Genomic DNA, 15,220 nt, shown 5'->3' with positions numbered 1-15,220 from the left:
GGAGGAACATTTTGAGTTCATGCCGTGGACAGGGCAGGATTTGTAATTTATAGCATAACTCCCATTCTGTTCAGTCTGTTCTCTTTGTGGGCACATAAACAAGGAATTCTACAATTAATGTGCTACTAAAATCAAAGGGTAACTGGGGATGCTCTGCTTGAGCCTGGTTGCTTGAAAACTAGGTTCAAACATGTTGAAAATCGTGTGATCACGGCGAAAGAGACCTTGAACGTCACAACACTGGATCTGTGGGTGTCTACAGCTCAATCAAAGTCTCTTCGAATGAAGTTATTTTTGATCGATTTTAAATGTAGCAAAAACACATCTTTGATGTTGCTTTCATTGCATGCCAGACACGACATGCACCGACAAGTTAATAAAAACAAAAGATTGTTCATCACCCATTTTCTTCATAATGTTGCCAGCGAATAAGTCAATATACCTGTTTAATGAGCATTTTACTTCTACGTTACCTTTCAAAACGTTATGAGATCAGCTAACTCAAAAGAGTGTGTTAATGCCATGAATTAACGAAAAATGCCATATAAAGAAATTTGATTTTGATGTAAATTGTAAAAAATGTCCAGATTTACATCAGATTTCCTGTATAGTAATAGTCACAATGAAGCACTAGGTTTTTCTTGAATACGTGAAACAATGAGACACATGACAGCCATGAAAGACGCTTTGTCAACACTTGCTTTGAATAGCAATACACGGTTTACCCAACAGAAGACCTTTTATGTGTCAAAATCTTTGAAGTACTGAATACTTCATTTTAGGCAAATTGCGTCAAAGTGATTCATTGCCTCAGAAAATACTTTGGTTTCTCCATTCCAAAGTGTCTAATTTGGGGGCCATCATTGAAATGTAGATGGCTTACTTGTTTAGTTAAAAGGAAATTGCATCACATCGGACAAGTTAAATGCCCCCCTCAAATAGGCTCTTTCCGTTTATCGCCCCCCCAAAAATCAGTAGTTGTACTAGTTTGACATTAAACTTCAGCTGAAAATGCTGATAAACAGCATGAAGCCTCATTTTGGAAGAATTTGTGATCTGCCAAGTTGTGAAATAAGTTTACTTTTTTACTATCATATCTAAAATTTTTACAAACAATTCAAGTCGAAAATCGCCCAAGCGAGAGCTCATTTTGCGAAAGACTTTCAAGTCAGTCAGGTAAATGAAGGCACTACTCTACTGTATGCCAATGCTGTTAGCTAACACTCAACAGATTGTGTATCCACCAAAAATCAATGGAGCTCCGGCTTGCCTATTTGGCACTAATGTTGTGTAGCTTGGATTGTCTTATTTGTCCACATTCTATCTTGTTATTGCTTGAATGTGGCTAGATCTTTGGCCAGCCTCACCACCAAGTCATCAGTGAAGACATAGTGGGAGTGGCTTTTATGTACATTTCTACATTGACATAAGAACTTGCTCAGACACACTTTCAAAAGTGCAGGGATAAAATTAAACAACGACCAGTTCAAGGTGTAGTCCGCCTATCACCGGAAGTTAGCTGGGATAGTCTCCGATAGTCCCATGTTGTTTGTGAGGATAAGCAGCTTGGAAAATGGATGGATGGACATAGTTGATTAATTTCACACTAGAAGAGTGGAAAGGCACTCCAGAAACCCACATCTTTAACCGTTCACACTCACAATCATACCAAAGGGCAATTTAGAGTCTTCAATTGACCTATCATGCACGTTTTGGGGATGCGGGAGGAAACTGTAGAGCCCAGAGAAAACCCATGCATGCATAGGAAGAACATGCAAACTCCACACAGGCTAGGCTAGGATTTGAACCCCACTCCTCAGAACTGAGAGGCAGAGGCTTTGCTGCCACATAGAGTCGGCCATTGTTCCCTCACATCCCTGAGGACACACTAAAGGAAAAGAGCCAGCGGTTACACAAGACTCAGCACTAAATGTGAAAAAAGAATAGAACTGTTCCTTTTGTGTGTGTTAGTGCTGAACAGACAAACTGACATCTGTTAGAAAACTGCTTTTGTTTGTTTATAATCAAATTTTATCGCCTTTATCACAAGTGATGTTATGCAAGCTGTGAGCGAGCATTTTTAGCTTCTCAGTGCCCTCATATTGGTCAGTGCAAAATATAGTCATGTTCCTCCTTCTCATCGACTAACAGGTTGACACAACAGGTACATTGTGCAACAAGGAATGTGTAAAACTTGACCGCCTGTATGCAACAAGAAAGGAGTAAAACTGGATCTCTTGTATGCAACAAGATAGGAGTAAAACTTGACCTGTTGTATGCAAATGTGAAGGAAGTTCTTGTATACTTCATTGAAAAAAGGAATATTAATTTACTGTGATCATACATTTTTATTATTACTCTTCTTATAATTATTATTCTCATTATTATTGTTGTATTTGAGGCCCCGTATGAACCCACTGAGGCCTCCACTCCCTGAGAAGGATTGTGTCAGGAAGGGCATCCGGCGTAAAAATTGTGCCAAACATATATATGCGTTCATCTGAGATGACACGCTGTGGCGAACCTGAAAGGGACAAGCCGAAAGAAACTTACTTATTATTGTTGTATTTATTTGGTTTGATTGTCACTCTTATTTAAAGCACTTTTTTTACAGATGAGGTTGTTTTATGTGTGTATTGTGGTTGGGTGTTTGCCGTTGGTCAGAGTAGGCACAGAATGGCAGCCAAGCTTCAGTCAGATTACCCCAGGGCAGCTATGGCTACACAAGTTGCTTACTGCCACCAAAGTGTGACAGAAATAAATGACAGTTGTAAATAGTCTTTGAGTACCTAGGAAAGGGTTATGTAAGTGCAATGTATAATAATAATAATAATAAAGATGAGTTTCATTGCTTTAATAGAAATTGCTTTGGGGTCTGTGTGCGCATGCCATCGGGTTGGTCATATAACCACCAAAAGTGGGACACGCAAAAAAAAAAAAAGGTATGGAAAAACAAAAGTTCCAGTCTCAGGTGTCACAACCAGAAATGATGCAGGAACGCTCTGCCAAGGCGGAGACAGAAGGGAAACTGAGCTTTCCTAATCTTCATGTAACTCAATGCCTGTTAATTTTGTCTTGACAAGCAGCATAGTCAATACAGCCCTTCATGACTGTTTGCTATCTATGCTGTCCAGAAACCAGGTAGAAGTTGCATAAGGGGAAAAAAAAAACATGCATTCTACGAAGCGTGATTTTTAGCAGTGAGGAATGTGCTTAGTCAGGATGAGAAGGCATCAATGACCCAATGAGAGGAAGAGGAGATTATTATCATCATCATCATTATTAATTAGCCAAGAGCGATAGTAATGAATCAAAGAACCCATTTTTTTTAATCATATGATTCAGTGTGACAATTATATTTGTTCATTATAGAAATTGATACAAATCTAATCATCAACTTTCTGTCTCAATATTTGTCATTAGAGTGGCCGTTGACCTAAAGCCTATCCCAACTGACTGCATTTGCAAAAGGTGGGGTACACTGCACAGGTTGCCATTTAATTTCGAGGCACAAAATCAAGTCCATCAGTATTGGTACATGGACACAATTCTTTTTTTTTTTTAACTCTAAACAGCACTGCAAAAAATTTGAAGGGAAACAAGATGTTCAAATCAGGTCATTAGTTTAAGAATTACCCTTCAGTGAACCTACAGTAACAGCTTGTTTTTGGAATGTGGGAGGAACCCAGAGTATCCAGAGAAAACCCATACAAACGCAACAGGATAAAATGCAAATTCCATGTTTGAGCTGAAATTGCAACTTAAGAGCTCTCAATTGTGAGGGCGAAGCACTACTCCCAGTGTGCTGTTCACTTATATGTATTTCTATTCATTAATAAATTATTTTTCTGACTGCACACATCCACAAAATTGTTACCTTTCCATTAAAGAAAGAAAAAACACATGTAGTCCAGGGAGACCTTGAAAATGACCAAATTTGATAAAAACATATGAAAATATACTATAAGCCATAAAGTTTTAGTCAGAATGTCCTTTGAACAGATATGACAAAACTGGACCTTTTTGAAAAATCACGTCAGCACTCTGTTTCCAAATAAAATTGAAGCCTACCTACAAAAGGACTGCACCCACTGTGAAACCTGGAAAGCTTGGTTGTTTTCTGTGTTCTAGAATTTATCCAAAGTGTAATCAATCCTGAAAGCTTTTGTGCAGCTTTTCGAGAGTAGGTGAGACAGCTTTCAGTGGACAGGAGGATGTCACGACCAGAACATGGGCTTGAACCCAAATGCACAACTCGGGAGGCGCAGAAGCATTTTGGGAAGTGTCTTTATTCAGACCGGTGTCGAGAACCCAACGGGCAGTCCACGGAAGCAGCAGTAATGGAATCGGCAGGTCAGTGGGCAGGCAGGGGTCGGTTCACGAGAGAGCAGGAACAGGATCAGGAAATTGCGGGAACGAGGGATGAGGGAATGATCTGGAAATGGCCGGACCATATGTGTGGTTCTATACAAATGGGACATGATTACTTGAGACGAGGCGCAGGTGTGCGCCTCCGCAGATTGCAGCAGGTTGGTGCCGCATCGGGCACCGGTACGGGCAGGACAGGGACTGGCAGGGCCATTACAGAGGAGGTCCCAGAAGACTCGACCACTACAGCCAAAGTGATCAGAGAAAATGGCATGAAAGTACTTTGTGTATCCTCTGGTAGGAAAGGGAAGGAGACTTGGTGGTGGAACCTCAAAGTACAGGAAATCATATAAGGAAAGGGGTTAGTGAAGAAAAACGGAGAGACTGAGAGGACTGAGGAAAGGAATACATTGAGATGCGACAAGGGCAAAGGTAGAGGTAGCAAAGGCTAAACAGGAGACATATGAGGACATGCACACTAGGTTGAACACTAAAGGAGAAGCAAAGGATCTCATCAGGTTGGGCAGACAGAGGGATAGAGATGGGAACGATGTGCAGCAGGTGAGGGTGATTAAGGATAGAGATGGAAATGTGTGGACTGGTGCCAGTTGTATGCTGGATAGATAGAAAGAATACTTTGAGAAGTTGATGAATAAAGATAATGAGAGAGATGGAAGAAGAGAAGAGGCCAGCCTGGTGGACCAGGGATTGGCAATGATTAGTAACAGGGAAGTTAGAAGGGTACAAATGAGGATGGAAAATGGAAAGGCAGTTGGTCCTTATGACATTCACTTTCAACATTGAGCATATCAACAACCACTGGCCTCATGCGTCATATACTGTAAGACAACCAATTGACTGGGTTGAGCAGGCTGGGAAGGGGACGAGGGAACTACAGGTATACCAACAAACATACCAATGCCTCTAATAGTCCCGTTATGACAGCAACAAATGAAGATACTGGCATGTATACATTTGAATGAATTGAGTATATAATATCTGCTCCCAATCTGAATTTTAACTGTAAACCAGAAGGACTTGTCACGAACGAGGCTCGAGGGCAGACCCAAATGCACTCCAGAGGCAAGCAGGTACTGTAAAGAAAGCCTTTATTCGGTCCGTGGTCAATGATCAGCGAGTCAGTCAGGAAAAGCAGCAGTATCAGAAGAGGCAGGCTTACTAGGAAGAATCAGGGAACGGGCGAGGGTCGGTACACGGTAGGTCAGGTATACGGGAGTGCAGGAACGAGGCATGAGAATCAACGATCTGGCGGAGGACTAGTTGTCCCCCATGTCCTATAAGTACCGGGTGTAATCAGCCGAAACATGGTGCAGGTGTGTGCCGACTAATTGGCTGGCCACGCCCAGCCTGGGCAGGGTGCCAGGCGCATGACAGGACTGAAGTCTTTTTTAACACACGAAAAAATGTCGCATTGCTGTCATGAACCATGTCATGCTGACTATTTGCACATATGGATACAAATGTCACAAAGTCAGTATAAAATCCTGAGCTTCCTGCCTGTTGTTGACGTCACGCATAGCTTACGATTACTTGACACAGAAAAATGATTCAAATAAAAAGCAACGCCATGTGTAATCACTGTATATTTGTCTCGACAAGCAAACATTGTGTCCAAGAATCTTAAAGCACACCATGTGTTTACCAGCTGCTTTTTTTCACAGCCCTCCTCTTGGTTTGTTTTGCTTGAGGACCCACACTGAGTGCACTGCGTTTATTGGTAACATATTTTAAATGTATGTGCCAAGTTTAACTACCCTAAAAACTCTGTTTTTTGTTAACGCTAGAGGAAACAAAGACAACTGTGTCAATCAAAACACTTTTCACCATTTTTCTCTATTGAATGTAAAATTGGGACTTCACAAAGGAACATTATACCTTTCCATTCATGTCTCTAAGACAATGTCATAACTGCACACTCCCTGTGTGTTTGTTTAGCAATACAGTTTACCTGTAAGAGGTCACGGCTGTCTGTTCGGTCCAGGTTGGTCAAAACACACCTTGTCACGTGACACCTGTAGCCAAGCAACATTCTGTCTGAGCGACTTGTCACAAGAACAATAAAACCAGATTCTGTATAACAGAAAAATCCATCCTTCCATTGTCCTCACAAGGGTTGCGGGAGTGCTGAAGCCTATTCCAGCTACCTCCAGGCAGGAGGCAAGGTACATCCTGAACTGGTTGCCAGCCAATCGCAGTGCACAAACATTAGAAGGAAACCGCCATTCACACTTAAAATCACACTTCCGGGCAATTTAGAGTCTCTAAATTGATGAACAGGAAAATCCACCGTTATTATTACTTACAACACACGTTCTAATCTACTATTATCTGGTATATGCTCTTTGTGGGAAAAAAGATGGAAAAGTTCATTTGTTTCTATAATAAGAATCAGAATTATCTTTAATGGTCAAGTATGTAAACAAAACACACGAGGAATTTGTCTCCGGTAGTTGGAGCCACCTGAGTACAACATACATACACAACATTTACTGCGACAGCAAACAGACAATCAATTGACAGAGAACACTTTTTTAACTCAGAGTTTTGTAAAGGATTGAGTGTTTTCTAGCATTTAGAGCAGTTAAAATGCCCATTAGAGAGATAGTCCAGAGCAAGGACCATTGTGCAAGGGTTTCAAGATTTCAAGCAATGTATGCATCTTAAAGTGACTACCAGTCGTCGTACGATAGTCTGGGACATTGTCAATTGTGCAAATGTTGCAGATACTCCTCAGTAAATTATGCAAATGGTGCAGATGCTACTCAGGTACGAGAGGCTAGTTTTAGTCAACAACAGATGTGCAGATGGTGCAGAGTGGTCAGACTACCTCTGTGAATGCACAAACAATCTATAATATATAATACTAATTGGCAGGGGAAAATGTGACTTCAAATTTAAGGCAGAAAATTGGCAGTATGTCGCAGTTGAATTGTAGGTTAGTTGTTCAAGACGTTAATTGCAAGAGGGAAGAAATTGTTGGAGTGCCTGCTAGTTTTGGTTTGCATTCCAAAAGTTCAACTTTCATAGATTATTGATTCAGGACCCGCAATTTAAACAATTTAAAGTACAGGTATTTATTTTGACATAATTTGGGCTACCTGATCAAAAAAACCCATACAATCAGAAATTCAGAAAATTTGTATACTGCATGGATTTCTCAGTTTTTGAAGGAAAAAAAGAAATTAGGGACACATTAAATCAATCAAAATATGGTCCTTTCTAAATGATGTCAATCTTCAATACTTGGTTGGGAATCCCTTTACTTTAATCACTGCCCCAGTGCACTTTGGCGTTCAGACAATCAAGCTGCAGCATTGCCTGGGAGTTATGGAAACCAAGATTTCCTTGATGCTTGCTGTCAGTTCTTTTTTGTTTTTGGGTCTGATGCCCCTCATTTTCCTCTGGATAATACGGCATCGATTCTCATTGGGGTTTAAAGCTGGAGAGTTGGCTGACCAGTCAAGCACTGTGATGGCTTGGGCATCAAACCAGAATTTGGTACTTCTGGTGGTAGGGGCAGGGACCAGCACCTGCTGAAAGATAGAGTCTGCATTTCAAATGAGATCCTCAGCAGAAGGAATCACAAAGTCCTCTAAAACATTCTGTTCGACTGTTGCAGTGATCTTGTATTTAAGAAAGCAGAGTTTACCAACACCTGCACTGAACATTACACCCCAAATCATGACTGACTGTGGATATTTCACAAGTAGCTATGCATTCTGTTCTTCACCCTTGGAACTCATCAGAAGAAAGCTCCTTGGACCACTCGCCAACACTCCACTCCTTGTTCTCCTTGGCCCAGTGGAAACACTTCCTATGGTGGCTTGGACCCAGCAGTGTCTTTACCCAAGGAACCCAACAGCTGGAGCCCATCAGATGTGTTTGAATTTTTAAAGCTTGTACTCCGGCCTAATTTCAATCTTTCTTGATCTCTGTTAGATTCTTGAATATTCTCTCTTTAATGATCTGCTGAAGCCCGCAGTCATCTCTTTTTTTGGTGCATCTTCCCCTGACACTTTTTGTCTTTCGCTTGATAAGGTTAGACAGAGCACTCTGTGAAAAGTCAGGCTCCTCAGCTATGAAGCTTTGTGGCTCACCCATTCTGTGGAAGGTATCGATGATAGTCTTCTGGGCAGTTGTCAAGTCTGCAATCTTCTCCATATTGAACCCAACAGAGACACTTGAACCAAACTGAAGCAGTTTAATGGCACCTGGGGAGACCCGTGTGGGTGCTTTGATCTTAGGAGATGATTACTGTGTGGCACTGAATTTAAAACATTTGTAGCCTGCAAACTGTGGGCTGATTTCTTCACAGTTTTCAAATTTTTTTGAACTCCTGATTTTATGGGTTTTCTGACCTGGAAGTCCAAACGATGTAAAATAAACTTATAAATACTTAAAATCGGAGGCCCTGAGTCTAGAATCTATGAAAATGTAACTTTTTAATAGAATTATGGGGATAAACAAACTTCCAACTATGCATTATCCAAGCCGCTTATTTTCACAAGGGTCACGGGAGAGCTGGACCCTAACCGACGCCCTGAACTGGTCGCCAGTCATTCGCAGGGCAGATATGAAGATATGCTGCCCGCACTAAAGTCTGACGTGGGTACCACCACACCATCAAACTACCAAAAAAACTTTTCAATGATGTGCAATTTTTTTTTCTTGGAACTGCTCTGTATTTTTTTTTATCCCTCTGATTCATTCAGATTCGTTACTATGTGTCCTAACGTCCTTCCTCTTCTGCTGAAAGGAAGAAAGGAAGCATGTCATTAAGAACTTCCCCCTCATGGATGTGACTCAAGGCCAAATTGCGTTGATGTTATGTTGTCAACGCTACCGCATTTTAGACAGTTGGGCAAGGAAGAGATTCAATCAGAGGGAAGCAAGTCATGATATCCTCACTGTATCATGAGCGCCAGCCAGATGTTTGTATTATGAAGTTGGTATACCTAAGCCAACTGGAATCCTATTGCAATAGTCTGGTGAATTATTTTTATATATATTTTTTTATTATCATGCGATATATTGTATTTTCTTGTTGAAGTATTTTGTAGTGAAATTTCTTATTTTAAATGTGCATCCTTTATGAATCTTGTCTGTTTTTATGGAACAGAATTTGAATTTAATGAATGTAATTTAATAGAATTTGAATAGAATTCTCGTGTCTTTTAAGTCCAACAAAGGCTTTGAATCAGTTCACCAAAATGTATCGGTATCATTTTGGCAACATGGACTGAAAGTTTAGTTAAGTGGGTCAGCATAGGTCAGAGAGGACATGCAACCTGTTGTCTTACGAACAAACACAGAACATTTTCTTCCCCACAAGCCACGTTGAGCCAATAGAAAACCACATGGGGCCAGAGAGTTGATTGGCTAAGAGCTACACACGCTTCTTGCCACGCCCCATTTTCCAGCACAGACTCCTTTCAAGACACTTCTTGCTCTGCAGTCCACCGATGTTACATGACTGGCTCTCATTTATGGTATCCTGCTCTGCTTGCACTCACTGGCCCTCTTTGTATGGGACATGACACATGAAAATTAGTTTTCAGGTAGTTTGCTCAAATGTGTGTGTGTATATATTTATATATATATATATATATATATATATATATATATATATATATATATTTAACCCTATGTGAAAATATTTACAGTGTGAGGTAAAACGTGTTTCTGCACTCTCATAAATGACTTAACCACACCTTGTATGTAAATAGCCTCTTTTCCTTCCTCAGCCCTGACATGGATTTTGCGTGTTTTACTGCCACTTCTTGTCTCTCCCGTACCCCTCCTCTTCTGCTTGAAGAAGGAAGTGGTGATGATTGAAGTGAGGTTGTTGCAGTAAGAATTCTGACTTCAGAGACCAGGACAGGTCACTTTCCAACACAGCTGTCTACCTGCAGCCCTTCATTTCATTAAATGGACTCTCCTGTCATTTTAACCAAAATTGTACAACATCATAAGTCATTAATGCTGTCCACCAGCCATCCATTGCAGCCTGGTGATTTTGGAAGTGGTATCTCTCTCTCTGTGTTCCCTTTGCATGTTTTTTCCTCTTTCACCACATATGGGTTTTCCTGGATATTTTTCCCTTGTCCATATGAATACCTTCTCCAAAGTACATGATTTTTTGCGAACCGTGGGCCTGTGAATCCCTTTCAGACACTTTTTTGTGATTAAGGGTTACCTAAATAAACTTCATTTATTGTGTACTTCCCCATCTGAAATGCAGCTCCATGTGCACAGTGTACTGCCTAGTTTCTTTACCAGTTCTTTGAGAGTATTAAAGAGTGCAACTGAATTCTAAAAAAATGCTCTGTCATTGTACAGATGTGATAGGACTTTGTAGAGACCTGTGATGACTGAATCCTCTGTTAATTATTTGCTCTGTATTCAGATTACTGTTTATTATGATCACAAAGGATTGCATGACAGTAGTTAGCAAATCGGCCTCTTGGGATGAATTGAAGAATTCAAATTATCCTAAGGTGTAAATGGTTGTTTATCTCCTTGCAGGGTTGGGAAGATTACTTTAAAAATGTGGTCTGATACATTTACTAGTTACGTGTTAAAAAAAATATACTTAGTAAAATAATACAAATATTATATAAAGTATTTAAGGAATGTAACTTCCATCCATCCATTTTTTTGACGCTTATCCTCACGAGGGTCACAGGGAGTGCTGGAGCCTATCCCAGCTGTCAAAAGGTAGGAGGTGGGGTACACCCAGCCAATTGCAGAGCACATACAGACAAACAGCCACACCCACAATCACACCGAGTGTCACGAACGGGGCACGAGGGTGGACCCAAATGCACGACTCAAGAGATAAGCAGAGAGTATAGAGGAAACCTTTATTCGGTCCAAGGTCAGGGATCAGGCAGGCAGTCCAAACAAGGCAGAAGTAATCGTGCGGCAGGCTCAAGAGCGGGGTCAAGGGACAGGCATAGGTCGGTACACGGAGAGCAGAAGTCAGGCGAACAGGAGTACGGGAACGAAGCATCAAGGATGACGATCTGGCGAAGGACAAGTCGTCCCCCAAGTCCTATATATACTGGGAGGCATTAGCTGGAACAAGGTGCAGGTGTGCTCAGACTAATTGGCTGGCCACGCCCAGCCTGGGCAGGAAGCCAGGAGCATGACACCTAGGGGCAATTTGGAGTGTCCAATTAATGTTGCATGTTTTTGTGATGTGGGAGGAAACCGGAGTGCCTGGAGAAAACCCACACAGGCACGGGGAGAACATGCAAACTCCACACAGGCGGGTCCGAGATTGAACCCGGGACCTCAGAACTGTGAGGCCAATGCTTTACCAGCTGCTCCACCGTGCCGCCCGGAATCTAACTTGATTACTTGAAATTACTTTTGAAATACTCCCAATATTAATTATGCAAAAAAACAAAAAAAAACAAACAAACAATATATTGTATTTTTGGTCTTATGAAGGTTTAATATGTAGAGTTATTGAATGCTGGAGGATAGCAGAGAACCTGGAATTCAAATTCAAAACCTCTGAACTGTGAGGCAGACGTGCTAAGATGAGTCACCTTTATTCATCCCAGGAGGAAAATTAGATGAACTAGCTTTACAACCAAGTTTTAAAACCTTTCCCCATGATGGGGTGTTTCTTATGAGGTGGGACAAAAATATCAAGCTCTACACATGCATGCATGAACACGCGCTAGTCATCTTGAAACAATGATGTCATAACCGCAGAAAAATATTTGATTCCTGCTGGCAAGTTAGAGCATCTGGCATCGGTAATACAGTGTTTACCCAAAGTAAAGCAGTGACACGAGATAGTGCAGTGTTTACTTACATGAGGGCAGTACATGCCTTCCATTACTCCCCAACCAAGCCTTTCTATGCCCACTGTGATTGACTGGTGACCAGTTCCGGGTGTTCCTCGTGTCTCACGCAAAGTCAGCTGGGAGAGTCCACAACTCACCAGCGACACTAATGAGGACAAGCAATCGAGAAAATTGATGGATGGATGAAAATAATCCATACAGATGCACAAATGAATGGAGGGGTCAGAATCCATTTTTTTAATGTTTTGGTCCAAGATATCCAGCCACCACCGCAGAGTGAACAACAGTGTAATTCTATTCTACTGAATATATATCAATCAAGCAACCTTTATTTAACCAGAGTGCATTTTTAATATTACAAAAATTTTCAATTTCCCAACATTGCAGACATATTCTATTCCCATGCATTCCCATCCCAACCTTAATGCTTCAGTTCATCCGAAGATTGCATTTTTAATAACCACCCTCATAAATTGACTCCTGCAATATTACCAAACACAGTTCCTCATTGGCCAGCATTATTAAAGTTCATTTGAAGTTCTAAAAGGTATTTAGGCTGCTCTGGTACTGTAGTCTTTCAATATTAAAATGAAACCGGTTTAAGATTCAATGAGGTTGTCCCTTATTGCCCTGAGGTATAATGCGCACCCCCAAGGTTGACCTAAAAAAAATCAGGAAAACCCTTCCCCCACTTCATTTTGTGATCCAGTGACAACTTCAAATCTTTCCAGATCAAAACACCAGTGGTCACAGTTTTTCCATTCCAGCCTGTTGCTTAATACGTGTGCATTGCTCAATATCCAGATGAGTTGGTGACATTTTTTTTCCAGTTGTCCTGGCCAGTCCCTTTCAGCCATGTTGCTCATTGTGCAGCCACCCTTAGATTGATTAAATTGTCCCTGCATTTTGTAAAATGGGTGGGTGTGAGTTGTTGTTTGTGTATATGTGCCTTTCAATTGACTGGTGACCAGTCGAGGGTGTACCTTACCTCTGTTTCAGCATCTTCTGCTATATAAATTCACAATCATTTTCTCTTGCCGAACAGACTTGAAATCATCTTTCTGACGGGTGGGGCAGACAGACTAGGTATAGGGGCCCGTGTCAGACAGTGGGGTCAGACTGTCTAAGCCTGACCCTGTGTTGGATGTGCCAGTGGGCTAGGTTTCTAGACACAAGCCATCCCATGAGAACTGTCTGAATGAGCTACAAAGCCTGCCTAGCCGAGCATCCCTAATTGTGATAGCCAGTCGGTCTGCTTGTAATGCTTAGAGCTTTTTTTTTCTTTTCACGTGCGTTATACAAACAAATATAGGGGAAAATACACCAACCAGCTACAACAGTATGACGACTTACACAATGTATTAATATTCAGTACGCGAACTGTCTCAGAATGTTTCCTCTTTGGAAGAGACATGCCCCAACTAAGAATGTTTCACATCTTTTTGGATGCAAAATAACAATCGTCAAGATACAGTGGAGAGGGGCCGGTACCAGCTAACAACAGTCATTTAGGTGGAATCACCCTCGTAAGAATTTCTTGCAGTGGTCATGTCTATATTGCGCTCTGTGATTAATTTAATTCGTCTGTGTTGTGGCTGTTTGGGGTATACATTATCACAGAGTCCATCCTCCGGACTGAGCAGGTGCCGCTTTGATAGAAAATGTATGGATGCATTCGAATGAAAACAGACATTGCAAGGGTCAGGTTCACATCCATCCACTGAAAACACGTTGCCGTTGAATGTACGTAACTACGCTTTGATACACAAAAACACAGACGGTTTTATATAATGGGGAAACAGAAATGTTCACTGGAAAGTGGAAATCTCTGCCATGGCAAGATAGAGTCATGGAAAAATGTATTAGACCACACTTGGTTCTTTGGTTTCTTGCTCCTTTTTAATATCTGGTACAACCAAATGTACAAAAATAGCTCATAAGACTTTAATCTCATAGGGGATATCTACCCATTTTCCGTTGTTTTCTTAATACTGTAATATCCAAAATCAGTGGGAACACAAGCTTGAGTGTGTCAAATAGTGCAAAGCATTATGGAATCTGCTGAATTTCATTAAATTCTTCGGGTCAACAATATTGACACCAGGCATTAAAATAAACAAGAAATTGAAGAAACAAGTGTGGTCTAGTAAATTTTTACTCAACTGTATCATAGACTATTTTACTTGTATCGCACTTTCATTATTTGCTTAAATATGACCTTATACATTTGATCAACAGATAAAGTGTTGTCCATTTGCTAATCAGACAAGGATGTGTTGTGGAGCCGGTGGTTGTCCTTGATATTTGTACGCAGAAAACCGGCTGCCGGCATCCTCCTCTCCCAGGCGTTGCCGTGGAGACGAACGACACCAGATTAAGGAGCGGAAAGTTACTATCCCGGCCCAGGACCGAACTGCGGGGCAGCCACTTTTACCATGGTTCCATACATCTAAAAACCATGTGTTACCGGGCAGCTTTTGTCTTCTTCTTGGGCTACCCTACCAGAAGAGACACGTCTCGTGTCCGGCAGATGCCTAAATAAGACCCGGACGTCTGTATTGCACATTCCTTTATAATAAATCCATTTGCTGTGAGCTTTTTCTAATCATTGGTCATATCTTGCTCGACTCGTGAACACGCGTAGGGCCCAAACTCGCAAATCCCTAAATAGCCTACACAACACAGAGTATATTTTCGCTTTTGATAGTTCATCACGTTTGCTTAAATCAAACAACCACCGAAAGCAGGACCTCCTTGGCAGAATAAATAAGAGAAACATCTTAAATGTCGAGAAATTAACGTGCCGATTCTATAATGATGTACGTTTTGATTTGACTGCAATACGATGGGAACAATTAGGAGAACTAAAAATGATGTATACTCTCCTTCTCCCCCCCCCCCCCCCCCCAAGTACACAGTCGGTAAATGAGAAGGAAGGGCAGAGAGAGGACGTGTCCTGTTCTCCGTTTTGGTTGGCTTAGTTCTGTTTGTTTCCGGTGTTCCGTGTCTTG

This window comes from Syngnathoides biaculeatus, chromosome 8 (genome assembly GCF_019802595.1).
Source record: "Syngnathoides biaculeatus isolate LvHL_M chromosome 8, ASM1980259v1, whole genome shotgun sequence".
Taxonomy (NCBI): domain Eukaryota; kingdom Metazoa; phylum Chordata; class Actinopteri; order Syngnathiformes; family Syngnathidae; genus Syngnathoides; species Syngnathoides biaculeatus.
The sequence above is the reverse complement of the archived record's forward strand: the minus strand, read 5'-3'. Positions refer to the sequence as shown.